General features: G+C 40.7%; 8 non-coding genes across 8 annotated transcripts; 6 read left to right on the top strand and 2 right to left on the bottom strand.

The window, feature by feature from the left end:
* Nucleotides 1-2762: 2762 nt before the first annotated feature.
* Trnaa-agc (transfer RNA alanine (anticodon AGC)) lies at nt 2763-2835 on the top strand. Its single transcript has one exon. It is a non-coding gene; the product is annotated as a tRNA-Ala (tRNA).
* A 5286-nt stretch (nt 2836-8121) lies between these two features.
* Nucleotides 8122-8195, top strand: Trnan-guu (transfer RNA asparagine (anticodon GUU)). The gene has a single exon. It is a non-coding gene; the product is annotated as a tRNA-Asn (tRNA).
* Nucleotides 8196-8671: 476 nt separating this feature from the next.
* On the bottom strand, nt 8672-8743 carry Trnad-guc (transfer RNA aspartic acid (anticodon GUC)). The gene has a single exon. It is a non-coding gene; the product is annotated as a tRNA-Asp (tRNA).
* Nucleotides 8744-8842: 99 nt separating this feature from the next.
* On the top strand, nt 8843-8916 carry Trnan-guu (transfer RNA asparagine (anticodon GUU)). Its single transcript has one exon. It is a non-coding gene; the product is annotated as a tRNA-Asn (tRNA).
* A 7036-nt stretch (nt 8917-15952) lies between these two features.
* On the top strand, nt 15953-16024 carry Trnad-guc (transfer RNA aspartic acid (anticodon GUC)). The gene has a single exon. It is a non-coding gene; the product is annotated as a tRNA-Asp (tRNA).
* A 769-nt stretch (nt 16025-16793) lies between these two features.
* Nucleotides 16794-16867, top strand: Trnan-guu (transfer RNA asparagine (anticodon GUU)). The gene has a single exon. It is a non-coding gene; the product is annotated as a tRNA-Asn (tRNA).
* Nucleotides 16868-17339: 472 nt separating this feature from the next.
* Trnad-guc (transfer RNA aspartic acid (anticodon GUC)) lies at nt 17340-17411 on the bottom strand. The gene has a single exon. It is a non-coding gene; the product is annotated as a tRNA-Asp (tRNA).
* Nucleotides 17412-17529: 118 nt separating this feature from the next.
* Nucleotides 17530-17603, top strand: Trnan-guu (transfer RNA asparagine (anticodon GUU)). The gene has a single exon. It is a non-coding gene; the product is annotated as a tRNA-Asn (tRNA).
* Nucleotides 17604-19190: the final 1587 nt, after the last annotated feature.

Here is a 19190-nt window from a genome sequence, read left to right on the forward strand (position 1 = left end):
ACACCACGACTGCAAAACATGAAACAATCTGACCCTTTAAATGGTCAGTCAAATAATCCATTCAGCGTGCTATTGTTGGTAGAAGGGTGACGCTGTTGGATAAATATTGGTTCTTAAATGTTGTGTTTCCTTGACAAATCTTTCAAACAAACCGTCAAATTCCTGTTCTAGTGTTTGTGCAAGTCTCAGATGTTTTTGGAATTAAAAATAGGCACTGGGGATTGACATGTTAAATTAGTGTCTGTTATGCGCATACATTCTAAATATTTAAACAATAAGATACACTATCAACCAAGAACAATTAAAAGCATTATCAAATAGTTGTGGCAAATATCTTATTAAAGCTTAGAATACATAATATACTCAGTTTAAAAGGTATCTCAAAAACTATGAAAATTATTTAATTGTTACAGTCAAATTACAGATACGCATACATTTATAAATAGTTGGCACAGACTTGGCATTTTTAACATTATTTTACCAAATGATATACGAACATAAGTGACCTTGATTGTATCATGCAATGTTATTCACGAGGCATGTTAAGCCGATCAAAATGCATACTTTAAATCCGTGATTAATTGACACAAATACAGACGACCTCATGGCACGTTAAATTAATTATGCAAATGAGTACTATTAAATAAATACATACGACATGTACACTCGTGAACTATCAATACAAATCTGTCCAAAACTGGTTCAGAGTTTTTGATTATTTTCTATATCCTTACAAACAAATGGCGTCTTTGTTTTACTATTAAACTCATTTTCGGGCAAATATATTAAAAGAAATTAAAGCAGTTCAAATGAGTTAGAGAAAATCAAGAGCAATATTAGTATGACCATGGTTGTTCCCAATAATACATTTTCATCTACAGCCCCATTCATGTGAACTTATTTTAAGTGTAATGAACGCATTTCTCTCTGTAATGGAATTTGAGTGCCAACCTCTAACCAACACAATACTTGTGGAAAGTGAATTCAAACAGACAAAATAAAAACGCCTTTTGATGTCAATACACAGACAATTATGTGGTTGTTCGCAATAAACACTTAGGAAATCACTGGTTGATCCGCGGGTTTGTCTCTGACAGCCATTGTGATCCCGGAGACCTCTATCATAACACGATGGTGTTCCATAATCGAATTAGTGTCATCCGTCATTATCATCCCTATTGTTGGAACTATAGATGGTGGACTGATTACCTCACTTGTCATTAGTGTTGTGGTGGTGTATTCATACGCCGATCGGGTATTACCTGGTCTATGAGTGTCAGTCAGTGTTGTTATTATCATCTAATCAGCCATGATAATGGAGCAGTAATATTACTTAACATCTGGAGAAAAATAGCGATTGAACACCATCATTGTAAATTCTAAACAACAATTTCCCATAACCAAACACCTGGTGTCAAAAGTTACGCGTCTTCGAAGATTTGCTCAGGTTCTTTTCGAAGATTTGCTCAGGTTCTTTTCTTCTAAGGTATAAGCGACTGAATATAATAGTCGCATCATCTCCTGGACTAGTATCGTAACAAGGCTGTAATGACGAGGCTTTGATGAGTTCCTCGTCCAAGCTAACATCTTACCTCAGAAATGATAATAAGGCAAACTTGCGCAATAGAAACATTAACTTTAAACCGTATGTTGTCACAACACTTATCGACTCTTGGTTGGACGATTATCACGTATGTGACAATTGCCTAACAATATTTCGGTCAAACATTGAATGATCGAATTATCAGAGTTGACGAAACCCTGCCAACAAACTTCCGCTCATGTTGATTATTCTGTTACCTGCTTTCCTGTTGCTGCCGGGGGGAGGGGGGGGGGGGGGTAATAGGACATTCCTGTTTACTCTATGTCGAGACCTCTCACTCCTCTGTGACAATTGACGTGGAATGCTCGTAATACTGTTTTAAGATTGAGACTCAACCTTTTGTGGCGATGGACTTGGTAAAACAACTTCGTCGACGAAAATGTGTGCAATATGTATTAAACGACTATATACAGCTTTAATGTACAGACGGACGGGGCGCAGATGTTGACCAAATCAACAGACTGCGTGTTTGATTAATGGTCATCACCTGCCCCCTGTCTTTTCAACGACCCCGCACCGAGACTTCTCAATTATTCCAATCTTTTTAGAATATAAACTTATACGTCTCAAGACATTTGTATAAATATGGGTCTGTTTGTCCTCGCCCGTCACCTGTTGCCGTTTCCGCCATTCATTCAAACGCCCACAAAACCCCGTTGACAAGGATATTCGAAATAAACTAGAGGAATTTAGGGTTTAAATTTCTAATTATTAACTGACCTAGATTTCATTTAAATAAATCAAGTATAATTCACTTAACATTGTTCAGCTGTATTGAATGTGATGATAAAGAAGACCGGTTATTGTCGTCAGCCGGCGCGCGCGCCTGCGTTCATTGGTCGCGTGCCATTCCACCTGTTACCCGGGTCACATGACAGGAACCTGATGCTTATGGAGAGGTTAGCGGGATTAAACTTACGATGATATTTCTTAAGAATTTGTTATCGTCATCGTAATAAACTATTTGAGACCCTTTTGTTTGTATCCCACATATTTTACGTAAATGAGGACATCAGATTTAGCCTTATCAGCGGTCTAGTTGTCAAAGTTTATGTCTGTGTTGTGTTATCAATGTCATTGTCCGTCCGAGTGAAATGGGGCCCATAAATGTTCACATGACTTTGTTTAAAAATAACTGCTATATTACAGATAGCAAGAAGGGGAATTAGCTCAAGTGGTAGAGCGCTCGCTTAGCATGTGAGAGGTACCGGGATCGATACCCGGATTCTCCAGATTTTTTTATACATTTTATGGTTTATTTTTGTTTTACCTTCTTTTTCATTTGTTGTATCTCGTCAATACCTCATAATTAAATCGTTATTTAGCAACAAATCTCAATGAAACTTATTTCACTTTCTATATACATTTGCTAGTAGTTATGATGTAATAGTATAGTAATAGTATTCGTTGGCAGTATTATTATTATATGTATGTGCTCCAGATATTCGTGAAATGTCAAGATAGATGGACTGTATCCCGGCATTTATCATACTTACTTTATCAAAGCGCACTTGAATGCCATGTACACGGTAAGTCAGGGTATATCGATTTGGGATTTATATCTATCTGAATGGGCTACTTCCACTTATGGTAATCTGCAGTTAAGAACCCGGGGTCTCTTTCTTTTTAAACAAATTATCTTGCTAACACGTTCTCTTAAGCCTATTAAATACCCAATCGTGGCTTTTTATACAGTCATCGATTATGGAGATTGATTGATTGAAAGAGTGATTGATCCCTTCCCATAGTTCACACGGTCATAGGTATAGGAGCATAGCCGGCATATAAGACCAGGACTTATCTGTCGCACCTGAATATGGCATTCAAGAAATTCAACTTAAATCCCAGGATTGTACCTCTACAACCATGTCGATTACAAGGTACACCTGTCAGTTTATGTGGTATCGGTGCTCATCCGCCAAAGGCTTGTTTTATATTGCTGCGGTCAACTCAATCGTCACAGATCTGTATTGAATTACTGCGGTCAATCCATCCATCCGCCACAGGCCTGTACTGTATTGCTATGGTAAACTCATCCACCACAGGCCTTTATTGTATTGCTGTGGTCAACTCCTCTCCGCCACAGTCCTGTATTATATTGCTGCGGTCAACTAATCCGACACACAGGCCTTTACTGTATTTCTGCGGTCAACTCATCAGTCACAGGCCTGTACTGTATTGCTATGGTAAACTCATCCGCCACAGGCCTTTACTGTATTGCTGCGGTCAACTCATCCGCCACAGGCCTGTACTGTATTGCTATGGTAAACTCATCCGCCACAGGCCTTTACTGTATTGCTATGGTAAACTCATCCGCCACAGGCCTGTACTGTATTGCTATGGTAAACTCATCCGCCACAGGCCTTTACTGTATTGCTGCGGTCAACTCATCAGTCACAGGCCTGTACTGTATTGTTATGGTAAACTCATCCGCCACAGGCCTTTACTGTATTGCTGTGGTCAACTTATCCCCGCCACAGTCCTGTATTATACTGCTGCGGTCAACTTATCCGACACAGGCCCTTACTGTATTGCTGCGACCAACTCATCCACCACAGGCCTGTAATGTTTTGCTGTGGTCAACTCATCCGCCACAGGCCTGTACTGTGTTGCTGAGGTCTACTCATCCACCACAGGCCTGTACTGTGTTGCTGAGGTCAACTCATCCGCCACAGGCCTGTACTGTGTTGCTGTGGTAAACTAATCCGCCACAGGCCTGTACTGTGTTGCTGTGGTCAACTCATCCGCCACAGGCCTGTACTGTGTTGCTGTGGTCAACTCATCCGCCACAGGCCTGTACTGTGTTGCTGTGGCCAACTCATCCAGCACAGGCCTATACTGTGATGCTGCGGTCAACTCATCCGCCGCAGGGCTGTACTGTATTGCTATGGTCAACTCATCCACCACAGGCCTGTACTGTATTGCTATGGTCAACTCATCCGTCGCAGGCCTGTACTGTATTGCTGCGATCAACTCATCCGCCACAGGCCTGTACTGTGTTGCTGTGGTCAACTCATCCGCCACAGGCCTGTACTGTGTTGCTGCGGTCAACTCATCCGCCACAGGCTTGTACTGTATTGCTATGTTCAACTCATCCACCACATGCCTATACTGTGATGCTGCGGTCAACTCATCCGCCACAGGCCAGTACTGTATTGCTATGTTCAACTCATCCACCACAGGCCTGTACTGTATTGCTGCGATCAACTCATCCGCCACAGGCCTGTACTGTATTGCTGCGATCAACTCATCCGCCACAAGCCTGTACTGTATTGCTATGTTCAACTCATCCGCCACAGGCCTTTACTGTATTGTTATGTTCAACTCATCCGCCACAGGCCTGTACTGTGTTGCTGTGGTAAACTAATCCGCCACAGGCCTGTACTGTGTTGCTGTGGTCAACTCATCCGCCACAGGCCTGTACTGTGTTGCTGTGGTCAACTCATCCAGCACAGGCCTATACTGTGATGCTGCGGTCAACTCATCCGCCGCAGGCCTATACTGTGATGCTGCGGTCAACTCATCCGCCGCAGGCCTGTACTGTATTGCTATGGTCAACTCATCCACCACAGGCCTGTACTGTATTGCTATGGTCAACTCATCCGTCGCAGGCCTGTACTGTATTGCTGCGATCAACTCATCCGCCACAGGCCTGTACTGTGTTGCTGTGGTCAACTCATCCGCCACAGGCCTGTACTGTGTTGCTGCGGTCAACTCATCCGCCACAGGCTTGTACTGTATTGCTATGTTCAACTCATCCACCACATGCCTATACTGTGATGCTGCGGTCAACTCATCCGCCACAGGCCAGTACTGTATTGCTATGTTCAACTCATCCACCACAGGCCTGTACTGTATTGCTGCGATCAACTCATCCGCCACAGGCCTGTACTGTATTGCTGCGATCAACTCATCCGCCACAAGCCTGTACTGTATTGCTATGTTCAACTCATCCGCCACAGGCCTTTACTGTATTGTTATGTTCAACTCATCCACAACAGGCCTGTACTGTATTGCTGCGATCAACTCATCCGCCACAGGCCTGTACTGTATTGCTGCGATCAGCTCATCCACCACAGGCCTGTACTGTATTGCTATGTTCAACTCATCCGCCACAGGCCTGTACTGTATTGCTATGTTCAACTCATCCGCCACAGGCCTGTACTGTATTGCTATGTTCAACTCATCCGCCACAGGCCTGTACTGTATTGCTATGTTCAACTCATCCGCCACAGGCCTGTACTGTATTGCTATGTTCAACTCATCCGCCACAGGCCTGTACTGTATTGCTAAGTTCAACTCATCCGCCACAGGCCTGTTTTATTTAACACCTAAATCACACCGATCAATAGCCCGTACGCTAAACTCACTACCACACCGATCAACAGCCCGTAAGCTAGACTCACTACCACACCGATCGACAGCCCGTAAGCTAGACTCACTACCACACCGATCAACAGCCCGTTAGCTAGACTCACTACCACAACGATCAACAGCCCGTAAGCTAAACTCACTACCACATCGATCAATAGCCCGTAAGCTAGACTCACTACTGCACCGATCAATAACCCGTAAGCTAGACTCACTACCACATCGACCAACAGCCCGTAAGCTAGACTTATTACCACACCGACCAACAGCCCGTAAGCTAGACTCACTACCACACCGATCAACAACCCGTAAGCTAGACTCACTACCACACTAGCCCGTAAGATAAACTCACTACAACACCGACCAACAGCCCGTAAGCTAAACTCACTACCACACCGACCAACAGCCCGTAAGCTAAACTCACTACTACACCGACCAACAGCCCGTAAGCTAGACTCACTACAACACCGACCAACAGCCCGTAAGCTAGACTCACTACTACACCGACCAACAGCCCGTAAGCTAGACTCACTACTACACCGACCAACAGTCCGTAAGCTAGACTCACTACTACACCGACCAACAGCCCGTAAGCTAAACTCACTACAACACCGACCAACAGCCTGTAAGCTAGACTCACTACCACACCGACCAACAGCCCGTAAGCTAAACTCACTACTACACCGACCAACAGTACGTAAGCTAGACTCACTACTACACCGACCAACAGTCCGTAAGCTAGACTCACTACCACACCGACCAACAGCCCGTAAGCTAGACTCACTACCACACCGATCATCAGTCCGTCTTTCCGTTACCTAGACTCACAAAATATACCTATTAGTTTAAAATTTTGACAATAAAACAGAGAAATGTATATTCAGACAAATGTTGTTGTTTTTTAATGGAAGAAAATGGCCATTATGTACTCCGGCTTTCTTACCAGGTCAATATTGAAACTGTGATCAGATTTGTTATGAAGATATTGTCATCCGATTTTCTCTGTTGATATTGTCGCATATCTGATCTAGATATATAACAGGATAAACAGTTTATCTTATCTTAGATCGTTGCTTGTATAAAACTTGGTATTTAGAGTACTATATATTTGTTTTATCTCCTGTCGTATCTGATAGGGTCATTCAATGAAGGTACTGCCAATAATAAGGGCTTCTAGTTTATTTAACAATTATGTATTACGATCTCTTGTGTACAATTTGTTTGTTTACATATTCGCCCAAAATACAATTCAAACAACCTTGTGTATCATTGTTTCGTTTCCCATTCAACACTTAAAGGTATTTTGTCCTACGGATATTTAATTGATGTTTGTTTGTATATTTAGATGAAAAATGCAGATATCATGCCCACCTATGCAAGATTCCAGCGGATTATTTATCATGACGTAGTGCAAAAGTGTGAAATACATTGAGAATAATGGCATTGACCAAATATATCTCCGACCAATGGACCCTTACAGTGCCGCTTTGCGAATTTAGATATTCAGCTTTTTGGCTCGATCTTTTGATTAACTATTAAGAAACGAGTCTGTAAATTCCTGTCTCCCAGTATGCGACGAGTCTGTAAATTCCTGTCTCACAGTATGCGATAAGTCTGTAAATTCCTGTCTCCCAGTATGCGACGAGTCTGTAAATTCCTGTCTCACAATATGCGATAAGTCTGTAAATCCCTGTCTCCCAGTATGCGACGAGTCTGTAAATTCCTGTCTCACAGTATGCGACGAGTCTGTTAATTCCTGTTTCCTAGTATGCGACGAGTCTGTAAATTCGTGTCTCCCAGTATGCGAACAGTCTGTAAATTCCTGTCTCCCAGTATGCGACGAGTCTGTAAATTCCTGTCTCCCAGTATGCGACGAGTCTGTTAATTCCTGTCTCCCAGTATGCGACGAGTCTGTAAATTCGTGTCTCCCAGTATGCGAACAGTCTGTTAGTTCATGTCTCCCAGTATTCGACGTGATAAGCAGATCGTAAAAAGTTGTATTTTTTATGTTCAGGGTGAAGAGTGACCAGTGTGACAGGCGGGAATACTTACCACTACACCATCGAGGGCAGCACATAAAATGTTTTCATTAAGCTAGCATTTGAACAACATTGATACTATTACACACTAGGCTTCAAACCTCAGTTGTCTCTGTGGCGCAATTGGTTAGCGCGTTCGGCTGTTAACCGAAAGGTTGGTGGTTCGAGCCCACCCAGGGACGCTATTCTTTTACGACGAATGAATCTAGGCTGGTATTCAATATTCAGTAAAATTTGATACTTATGGTCCTACATCATCGACTCTATGGGTTATTAATAACAAGTAATCCGATTAGCTACATCGTTCTTATATCCAATTAAAACCGATGTTGAATATCAGCCCTCGTCTTTTATCAATAAGTAAAGCTTTTCCAAATGTATTCATTGTTTAGGTCATATGTCTTATCAACATATTTTATAAAGGAATCTTGTATAATAGTAAAACAAGATTAAAATTATGTTATCTTAGATGATCATATATTAAACAGACATTAAACTCCAGCTCTGTCTATGGTGCAACATGTTTTAGATAATGGTGACAAAGAAACAACCAAGACCTGTATTATGAGAAGAATGTTAAAAGAGACTCAAAAGCTAGAGGTTGTTGAATGGTGCAAATACTATAAAATTAAATAAAAAAAAAATAGTAAAAACATTGCTCCCCGACGGGGAATCGAACCCCGGTCTCCCGCGTGACAGGCGGGGATACTTACCACTATACTATCGAGGAGACGTGTAGTTGTAGTAATCATGTAATTTATCACTTGGGCAAAATTGCCCAAATAAGACTCTACACTCTGCACAATAGTCGATATGCAACATATCAGTTGTCTCTGTGGCGCAATTGGTTAGCGCGTTCGGCTGTTAACCGAAAGGTTGGTGGTTCGAGCCCACCCAGGGACGAAGTTGTTTTAATATTCAACGCTCATCAAGAAGGAAATAAACGCTTCAATATCAAAAATAATTGTAAAGAGTTAAGACTTCTTTTAAAAACCCTGGGAGGTTCGGAGCCACAACCTTCAGTTAAAACATGGCCACTTAACGCTAGCTTCAACACTTATCGGTGATGCAAAGAAAATGAACTGTCGACACTTCCGTGGTGCAGCTGTGTCTGGTGTTTACTTCATCACACGTGATCATGATTTATACACGCCGGGTAATCATTGGAGCCATAACATTTTGTTATGTGTTGAAAATGCTCCAACGCGTCTTCCGTTATAGTGCCAATGAGTAGAATATGGATGTAAACAGTGAGTATGGTTTCTTATTTTTCATTTTTAGAGGTTTATACGAGTAAATATAAAAAATTGGAGAATGTAGTTCCACATAGGGATGGCCTTGAGTTGTTCTAAATGTAAAAGTTCTGAATAAAATTTAATATCTGATCGTCTAGAACTTGCATTACTTGCTAGACGTTAGGGTTGACAACGTAAAAATTTGGATTTTCGTGAGAATTGTTCTCGTACCTTAGGTTAAAGCATTTTCTTTACATGTGTGTGGCTTTTTTATTGACAAAAGGTTGCCGCGTTACAAATTTTAGAACTTTGTTTGTTATACTTGCTCTACTATGCACGATTTTATGAACGTTGTGGTGCCAATGAATAGGTTGTGGTGCTCATGAATACTAATTTAGTAGGAAAAGAATTGTGAAAAAAACTGAAGCAATTTCATAGCATGAAAATTAACAATTAACTGAATTAATATCATTTTCGATCTTTTTAAAGAATGACCAACTTCCACACTGCTTCGCGAACTTTGAGGTTCTTTTTGTGTCTAATAAATTAATATTTAAAAGCAAATGATCGTCGTAATTTAAATTCTGTATTTCCAGGTATTATTAGGCAAAAATCTAACGATTGTGTTTATATATTTTCAGATGAGTGTCTTTAACGGGAAAAAGAGGCGGGTATATTCATGTCGAAAAAAAAAATCACTCCGTAGCTCAAAATTTGCAAGAAAAGGAATTTAGACGAACATATTTCGAACATCGGAGAGTGTGGTACCGTGTAAGAACACTTTTACTGCAGGTTGCTTATGATTTCATTTTAATAAAAGTGGTGCTGTTTCTCTTGTTATGGCGCTGTCGAGTAGTGGTGGTGCCACAGAATACTTAGAACATGTACTAGATACCGTAATGAACGCCTGCTGTTTTTGTTTTACACATATTCATTTCATCACTTTAGTTTAGGCAAACACTTCTTTAGTAAACCAAACATAACAAATGATAAACAATATGTTTTGTTCAAAGTTGTACATTTGTAAAACCTGAATATCGATTAAAAACACGATGTAAATGGTCTGGGAAGAGAGATTGTTGCTTTTATTTCAAGACTCAACATGTTTAGATATGTATTAAAACTCTTTAATTTTATGTTAACACAAAACTTTGGAATAACAAACATTAACAAATTTCAAAAGCAGTACGTCCCTGGGTGGGCTCGAACCACCAACCTTTCGGTTAACAGCCGAACGCGCTAACCAATTGCGCAATAGAGTGCTTTTGTATGAAATGTGTTAATTCTGTTCGTAAGTGTAATATATGTATTATTAATGCGCCAAAATACTGAAATGAATGATCACATTAACTTCACATCTCCTCGATAGTATTGTGATAAGTATCCCCGCCTGTCACGCTGGAGATCGTGGTTCGATTCCCCGTCGGGTAGAATGTTCTTTTAAATTCTTCTCATTATACATTTTCACCGTCGGGGAGAAAGAAAACATCATAATACCGCGTATCCAAAAAAAAGAAGATCCTAAGACTAAAGTAATTATCAAAATGTTGCTGAGTATAACACGTTGCACTTGCCCTGGTGGGTTTCCGCAGGGAGAATAGTACTCCCCTACTCACTAACTCATTCCATCGGCTAAGCATGTGGTGACCACGGCCCACTAATATATCTCATTCACACGGCTTAATATGTCGTGGCTACGACCAACTTACTCATTCCCACGGCTTAGTATGCCCTGGCTACGACCCTCTGACTCATTCTCACGGCTTAGTATGTCTTGGCCACGACCCACTTACTCATTCCCACGGATTAGTATGTCCTGGCCACGACCCACTTACTCATTCCCACGGCTTAGTATGCCCTGGCTACGACCCTCTGACTCATTCCCACGGCTAAGTATGTCCTGGCCACGACCCACTTACTCATTCTCACAGATTAGTATGTCCTGACCACGACCCACTTACTCATTCCCACGGCTTAGTATGCCCTGGCTACGACCCTCTGACTCATTCGCACGGCTTAGTATTTCCTGGCCATGACCCACTTACTCATTTCCATGGCTTAGTATGTCCTGGCCACGACCCTCTGACTCATTCTCACGGCTTAGTATGTCCTGGCCACCACCCACTAACTCATTCCCACGGCTAAGTATCATCCTGGCCACGATCCACTTACTCATTCCCACGGTTAAGTATGTCCTGGCCACCACCCTCTGACTCATTCCCACGGCTTAGTATGTCCTGGCCACGACCCTCTTACTCATTCCCACGGCTTAGTATATCCTGGCCACGACCCTCTGACTCATTATCACGGCTTAGCCTGTCCTGGCCACGACCCAATTACTCATTCCCACGGCTTAGTATGTCCTGGCCACGACCCTCTCTGACTCATTCTCACTTCTTAGCATGTCCTGGCCACGATCCACTTACTCATTCACACGGCTTAGTATGTCTTGGCCACGACCCACTTACTCATTCCCACGGCTTAGTATGTTCTGGCCACGACCCACTTACTCATTCCCACGGTTTAGTATGTCCTGGCTACGCCCCACTTACTCATTCCCACGGCTTAGTATGTCCTGGCCACGACCCACTTACTCATTCCCACGGCTTAGTATGTCCTGGCCACGACCCACTTACTCATTCCCACGGCTTAGTATGTCCTGGCCACGACCCTCTGACTCATTCCCACGGCTTAGTATGTCCTGGCCACGACCCACTTACTCATTCCCACGGCTTAGTATGTCCTGGCCACGACCCACTTACTCATTCCCACGGCTTAGTATGTCCTGGCCACGACCCTCTGACTCATTCCCACGGCTTAGTATGTCCTGGCCAAGACCCGATAACTCATTCCCACGGCTTAGTATGTCCTGGCCACGACCCACTTACTCATTCCCACGGCTTAGTATGTCCTGGCCACGACCCACTTACTCATTCCCACGGCTTAGTATGTCCTGGCCACGACCCTCTGACTCATTCCCACGGCTTAGTATGTCCTGGCCAAGACCCGATAACTCATTCCCACGGCTTAGTATGTCCTGGCTACGACCATCTGACTCATTCCCACGGCTTAGTGTGTCCTGGCTTCGACCCGATAACTCATTCCCACGGCTTAGTATGTCCTGGCCACGACCTACTTACTCATTCCCACGGCTTAGTATGTCCTGGCCACGACCCACTTACTCATTCCCACGGCTTAGTATGTCCTGGCCACGACCCACTTACTCATTCCCACGGCTTAATATGTCCTGGCCACGACCCTCTGACTCTTTCCCACGGCTAAGTATGTCCTGGTCAAGACCCGATAACTCATTCCCACGGCTTAGTATGTCCTGGCTACGACCCTCTGACTCATTCCAACAGCATAGTGTGTCCTGGCTTCGACCCTCTGACTCATTCCCACGGCTAAGTATGTCCTGGTCAAGACCCGATAACTCGTTTCCACGGCTAAGTATGTCGTGACCACGACTCACTAACTCATTCCCACGGCTTAGTATTTCCTGGCTCCGACTCTCTTACTCATTCCCACGGCTAACTGTGTTCTGGCCACGACCCACTAACTCATTCCAACGGCTTATTACATCGTGACCACAAACTATACATAGCTAAGTCGTTGGAACAAGTTTGTAAGTCTTGGCCACGATATTTAAAAAAATCCGTATACTCTCAGGCACCGTAAGAAAATTAGTAAAGTAACTACATGTACTTGTATCTCACTTAAACACGACGGTTGTTATAGTTTGTATCTGTAACTGCTGTGCACGTGGCTACTTTATACGCTTTGTCTTATTTAGTTATTTCATAAGAACTTTTATTATCACAAAATCAGGTTCATACAATATACACTTAAACCCTAAAGAATGCAAGAATCTGTATTTTCAACCGGATTAGCGTGGTACAAAAAATCAGATATAAAAAATCCGTCCAGGTCACCCTCGTTAGCACACATGCTACTTGGTGCATTTAGTTCTGAGTGGCTCATAATGTTTTCAACTCGAGAAATTCAGATATTGGCCTTTTCAGACGAAGAGTACAAATATTCGAGAATAGAATAGCCACAATAATGTTCAAATAGGGTAAGAATGAGCTATTTGTAATATTAGTATTGACTTTTTAATTAAATGAAGCTTTTTGCGGAGAATGTGGTACCGTGTAAGAACACTTCTACTGTAGGCTGGTTACTATTTCGTTTCAATATTGTGCAGACTGTGGTGCCAGGAGCTTTTCTCCCGAATCAGACTTGTGCATATTTTGAGATCTGATTGCATAGTAAGTACTTTTCAGTGCTTACACACCCCATAAGAATATTCTCACGCATGCAAACATAACTGTTATGTAAAGTACCTATGCCGGAACAAAACAAAACTAATAAGCACTTCTTAAAAAGGAAAAATGCACATATTTATAAAAGTGGTGGCGCTGTTGCCCTTGTGGTGGAGCTGTCGAGTATCGATGGCGCTATCGAGTATGTTTTGCGCTTGAAGTATTATACAAAGTTAACGCTTTTGGAATGAATACAAAAGTTGCTATGTTTATCATTCATTGAACATTATGCTGGTATGCATACTACTTGCGGAAACAAAACTCTTCAGTATCTGAACTTTGAACAAAAAAAATGTTATTTTATTTTTTTGGCATTTGTATGTTCCTATCTTTTCCTACCTGTCGTATCTGGGAGGGTCATGCATTGAAGGTATTGCCAATAATAAGGGCTTCTAGTTTATGTAACAATTATGTACATGTATTACGATCTGTTGTGTAAACTTTGTTTGTTTACATATTTGCTCCAAACACAATTCAAACATCCTTGTTTCTTTTTATTTAACACTAATATGTAATAGGTCTATTGTCCTACGAATATTTAAATATTATAATTTTGTACATTTAGATGAAAAATGCATATATCATGTCCACTTATCTGTGATTCCTGTGGCTTCTTTATCCTATGATGACGCAGTACAATAGTGTGAAAAACATTGAAAATAGTGGCATTGACCAAATATATATTAGAACAAAAATTTAATGACCTTTACAGTGCCGTTTGAAGAATTGAGCTTTTTGGCTCGAACTTTTGATAAACCCGAAAGAGACGATACAGTAAGTTCCTGTCTCCCAGCAAGAGACGATACTGTAAGTTCCTGTCTCCCTGTAAAAGACGAGACTGTAAGTTCCTGTCTCCCAGTAAGAGATGAGACTGTAAGTTCCTGTCTCCCAGTAAGAGATGAGACTGTAAGTTCCTGTCTCCCAGTAAGAGATGAGACTGTAAGTTCCTGTCTCCCTGTACGAGATGAGACTGTAAGTTCCTGTCTCCCAGTAAGAGATGAGACTGTAAGTTCCTGTCTCCCTGTACGAGATGAGACTGTAAGTTCCTGTCTCCCAGTAAGAGATGAGACTGTAAGTTCCTGTCTCCCTGTACGAGATGAGACTGTAAGTTCCTGTCTCCCTGTACGAGATGAGACTGTAAGTTCCTGTCTCCCAGTAAGAGATGAGACTGTAAGTTCCTGTCTCCCTGTACGAGATGATACTGTAAGTTCCTGTCTCCCAGTAAGAGATGAGACTGTAAGTTCCTGTCTCCCAGCAAGAGCAGATACTGTAAGTTCCTGTCTCCCCGTAAGAGATGAGACTGTAAGTTCCTGTCTCCCTGTAAGAGCAGATACTGTAAGTTCCTGTCTCCCCGTAAGAGATGAGACTGTAAGTTCCTGTCTCCCAGTAAGAGATGAGACTGTAAGTTCCTGTCTCCCCGTAAGAGATGAGACTGTAAGTTCCTGTCTCCCAGTAAGAGATGAGACTGTAAGTTCCTGTCTCCCTGTAAGAGATGAGACTGTAAGTTCCTGTCTCCCAGTAAGAGATGAGACTGTAAGTTCCTGTCTCCCAGTAAGAGATGAGACTGTAAGTTCCTGTCTCCCTGTAAGAGATGAGACTGTAAGTTCCTGTCTCCCAGTAAGAGATGAGACTGTAAGTTCCTGTCTCCCAGTAAGAGATGAGACTGTAAGTTCCTGTCTCCCTGCAAGAGCAGATACTGTAAGTTCCTGTCTCCCCGTAAGAGATGAGACTGTAAGTTCCTGTCTCCCAGTATGCGAAGAGACTGTTAGTTTATGTCCCCTCGTAAAAGACGGGACATTAAGTTCCTGTCTCCCAGTATATCACGAGTCTGTTAGTTGTTGTCTCGCATCTGTGGCATTCATTCACGGCCTTTGGTTTGATAGTCTAACTCAAAACTAGATTATTACAAGAAACAGGATTATTTCGTAAGACCAGTTCGCAAATGCCAAGGACATTTACTTTTATCTGACCGTCAATATAAATAAAGATGTACAATCCTTATTCAAAGTTGTAATTGTTTGCATAAGTTATTCATTATATATATAATTGATATATTCTCAATTCTGGCTTATATCTTACAATTCTTGTCGCTTGTCCTCGTGTGACTGCTTTTACAGGATTTTCGGAATACAAATGTCTGATCTGAACTCCTGTTTTGTACCAATAATGCACTCTCAAATGAATGCCTACTATTCGTTTTAGGGCTGGTACATGGTATTCGATCGAGTTTTGACAATTGAAAATGAGTCTTAAGCTTAAATGATAAAACACACATATGTGTTGTTTCAGGATGTAATACTACAGAAAATATTGTTTAAAAAATGTGTAAGTGGGGCAATGTTGTCCAATTAATAAATTAAATGATAACTCTCCACGAATGTGTCCTCGAAAGTATAGTGGTAAGTATCCCCGCCTGTCACGCGGGAGACCGGGGTTCGATTCCCCGTCGGGGAGTATTATTTTGACAAAAAAATGGAATACTTTTTATTGTATTTGCAACAGTTAACAGCGACATAAAGCAAATGTATTTAACTAATTTCATCGAATTTTCTAACTTATATTTCTCGTAGATATGCAAATCCGTAAGGACTATATGCAATAAAATAAAGGTTCACATTATAGGTTTGCATAAAAATATTGCATTATCATGTTTAACCCATTTGATTTAAATGATCAAAATATAAACAAAAACATATAATCTGTGTACAGATAAAAAATATAAGCGATATTTTGGCGGTTTTTATGCTGCACATGTGTGGCCACGTAGCTATTAATTAAAAAAAAAGATTTAGGCTAATATTACATTATAATATGTGCACAATTCATATGGTTTTTTGTATATTTTTTAATTAACGTCAAATGAGTTAAACATGATGATACTTTAATTAATATTCGTGGGCTTCATAAGAAGTAAATAAAATAGTTTATTAGTTTGTCATTAAAATCACTATATATACATTATTATACAACCCTAGTGGATTTTTAGCTCTGCTATATGTTGAAATATCGACGATAAATCATGATAAATAGTTGTGTTATGTCCCATGACGTGATAAGCAGATCGTAAAAAGTTGTATGTTTTATGTTCAGGGTGAAGAGTGACCAGTGTGACAGGCGGGAATACTTACCACTACACCATCGAGGGCAGCACATAAAATGTTTTCATTAAGCTAGCATTTGAACAACATTAATAATATTACACACTAGGCTTCAAACCTCAGTTGTCTCTGTGGCGCAATTGGTTAGCGCGTTCGGCTGTTAACCGAAAGGTTGGTGGTTCGAGCCCACCCAGGGACGCTATTCTTTTACGACGAATGAATCTAGGCTGGTCAGTAAATTTTGATACTTATGGTCCTACATCATCGACTTCATTCACTCTATGGGTTATTAATAACAAGTAATCTGATTAGCTACATCGTTCTTATATCCAATTAAAACCGATGTTGAATGTCAGCCCTCGTCTTTTATCAATAAGTAAAGCTTTTCCAAATGTATTCATTGTTTAGGTCATATGTCTTATCAACATATTTTATGAAGGAATCTTATAAAAGTAAAACAAGATTAAAATTATTTTATCTTAGATGATCATATATTAAACAGACATTAAACTCCAGCTCTGTCTATGGTGCAACATGTTTCAAATGGTGACAAAGAAACAACCAAGACCTGTATCATGAGAAGAATGTTAAAAGCTCAAAGATACTCAAAAGCTAAAGGTTGTTGAATGGTGCAAATACTATAAATTTAAATAAAAATAGTAAAAACATTGCTCCCCGACGGGGAATCGAACCCCGGTCTCCCGCGTGACAGGCGGGGATACTTACCACTATACTATCGAGGAGACGTATGATTAAGGTAATCATGTAATTTATCAGTTGGGCAAAATTGCCCAAATATGACTCTACACTTTGCAGAATAAATTTTATAAATAAATATAGTCGATATGCAACATATCAGTTGTCTCTGTGGCGCAATTGGTTAGCGCGTTCGGCTGTTAACCGAAAGGTTGGTGGTTCGAGCCCACCCAGGGACGAAGTTGTTTTAATATTCAACTCTTATCAAGAAGGAAATAAACGCTTCAATATCAAAAATAATTGTAAAGAGTTAAGACTTCTTTTTAAAAACCCTGGGAGGTTCGGAGCCACAACCTTCAGTTAAAACATGGCCACTAAACGCTAGCTTCAACACTTATCGGTGATGCAAAGAAAATGAACTGTCGACACTTCCGTGGTGCAGCTGTGTCTGGTGTTTACTTCATCACACGTGATCATGATTTATACACGCCGGGTAATCATTGGAGCCATAACATTTTGTTATGTGTTGAAAATGCTCCAACGCGTCTTCCGTTATATTGCCAATGAGTAGAATATGGATGTAAACAGTGAGTATGGTTTCTTATTTTTCATTTTTAGAGGTTTATACGAGTAAATATAAAAAATTGGAGAATGTAGTTCCACATAGGAATGGCCTTGAGTTGTTCTAAATGTAAAAGTTCTGAATAAAATTTAAAATCTGATCGTCTAGAACTTGCATAACTTGTTAGACGTTAGTGTTGACAACGTAAAAATCTGGATATTCGTGAGAATTGTTCTAGTACCTTAGGTTAAAGCATTTTCTTTACATGTGTGTAGCTTTTTTATTGACAAAAGGTTGCCGCGTTACAAATTTTAGAACTTTATTTGTTATACTTGCTGCACTATGCACGATTTTATGAACGTTGTGGTGCCAATGAATAGGTTGTGGTGCTCATGAATACTAATTTAGTAGGAAAAGAATTGTGAAAAAAACTGAAGCAATTTCATATCATGAAAATTAACAATTAAATGAATTAATATAGTTTTCGATCTTTTTAAAGTATGACCAACTACCACACTGCTTCGCGAACTTTAAGGTTCATTTTGTGTCTAATCAATTAATATTTAAAAGCAAATGATCGTCGTAATTCAAATTCTGTATTTCCAGGTATTATTAGGCAAAAATCTAACGATTGTGTTTATATATTTTCAGATGAGTGTCTTTAAATGGAAAAAGAGGCGGGTACATCACTCCGTACCTCAAAATTTGCAAGAAAAGGAATTAAGACGAACATGTTTCGAAAATCGGAGAGTGTGGTACCGTGTAAGAACACTTTTACTGCAGGTCGCTTATGATTTCATTTCAATATTTAGCGAACTGTGGTGCCAGGAGCTTTTCTCCCGAATCGGACTTGTGCATATTTTTAGATCTGCTAGCATTTCAAATACACTTCGTTGGTTACACACACCGTAAGATCATTCTGGTACATGCAAATATAAATATAATGTCTAGTACGACTTTCGCCAGAACACCACAAAACTAATAAGCACTTTTTGAAAAGGAAATACTCAGATATGTATTAAACAGGTGCTGTTTCTCTTGTTATGGCGCTGTCGAGTAGTGGTGGTGCCACAGAATACTTAGAACATGTACTAGATACCGTAATGAACGCCTGCTGTTTTTGTTTTACACATATTCATTTCACCACTTTAGTTTAGGCAAACACTTCTATAGTAAACCAAACATAACAAATGCTAAAACAATATGTTTTGTTCAAAGTTGTACATTTGTAAAACCTGAATATCGCTTAAAACACGATGTAAAT

Source organism: Mya arenaria, chromosome 6 (assembly GCF_026914265.1).
Source record: "Mya arenaria isolate MELC-2E11 chromosome 6, ASM2691426v1".
NCBI lineage: Eukaryota > Metazoa > Mollusca > Bivalvia > Myida > Myidae > Mya > Mya arenaria.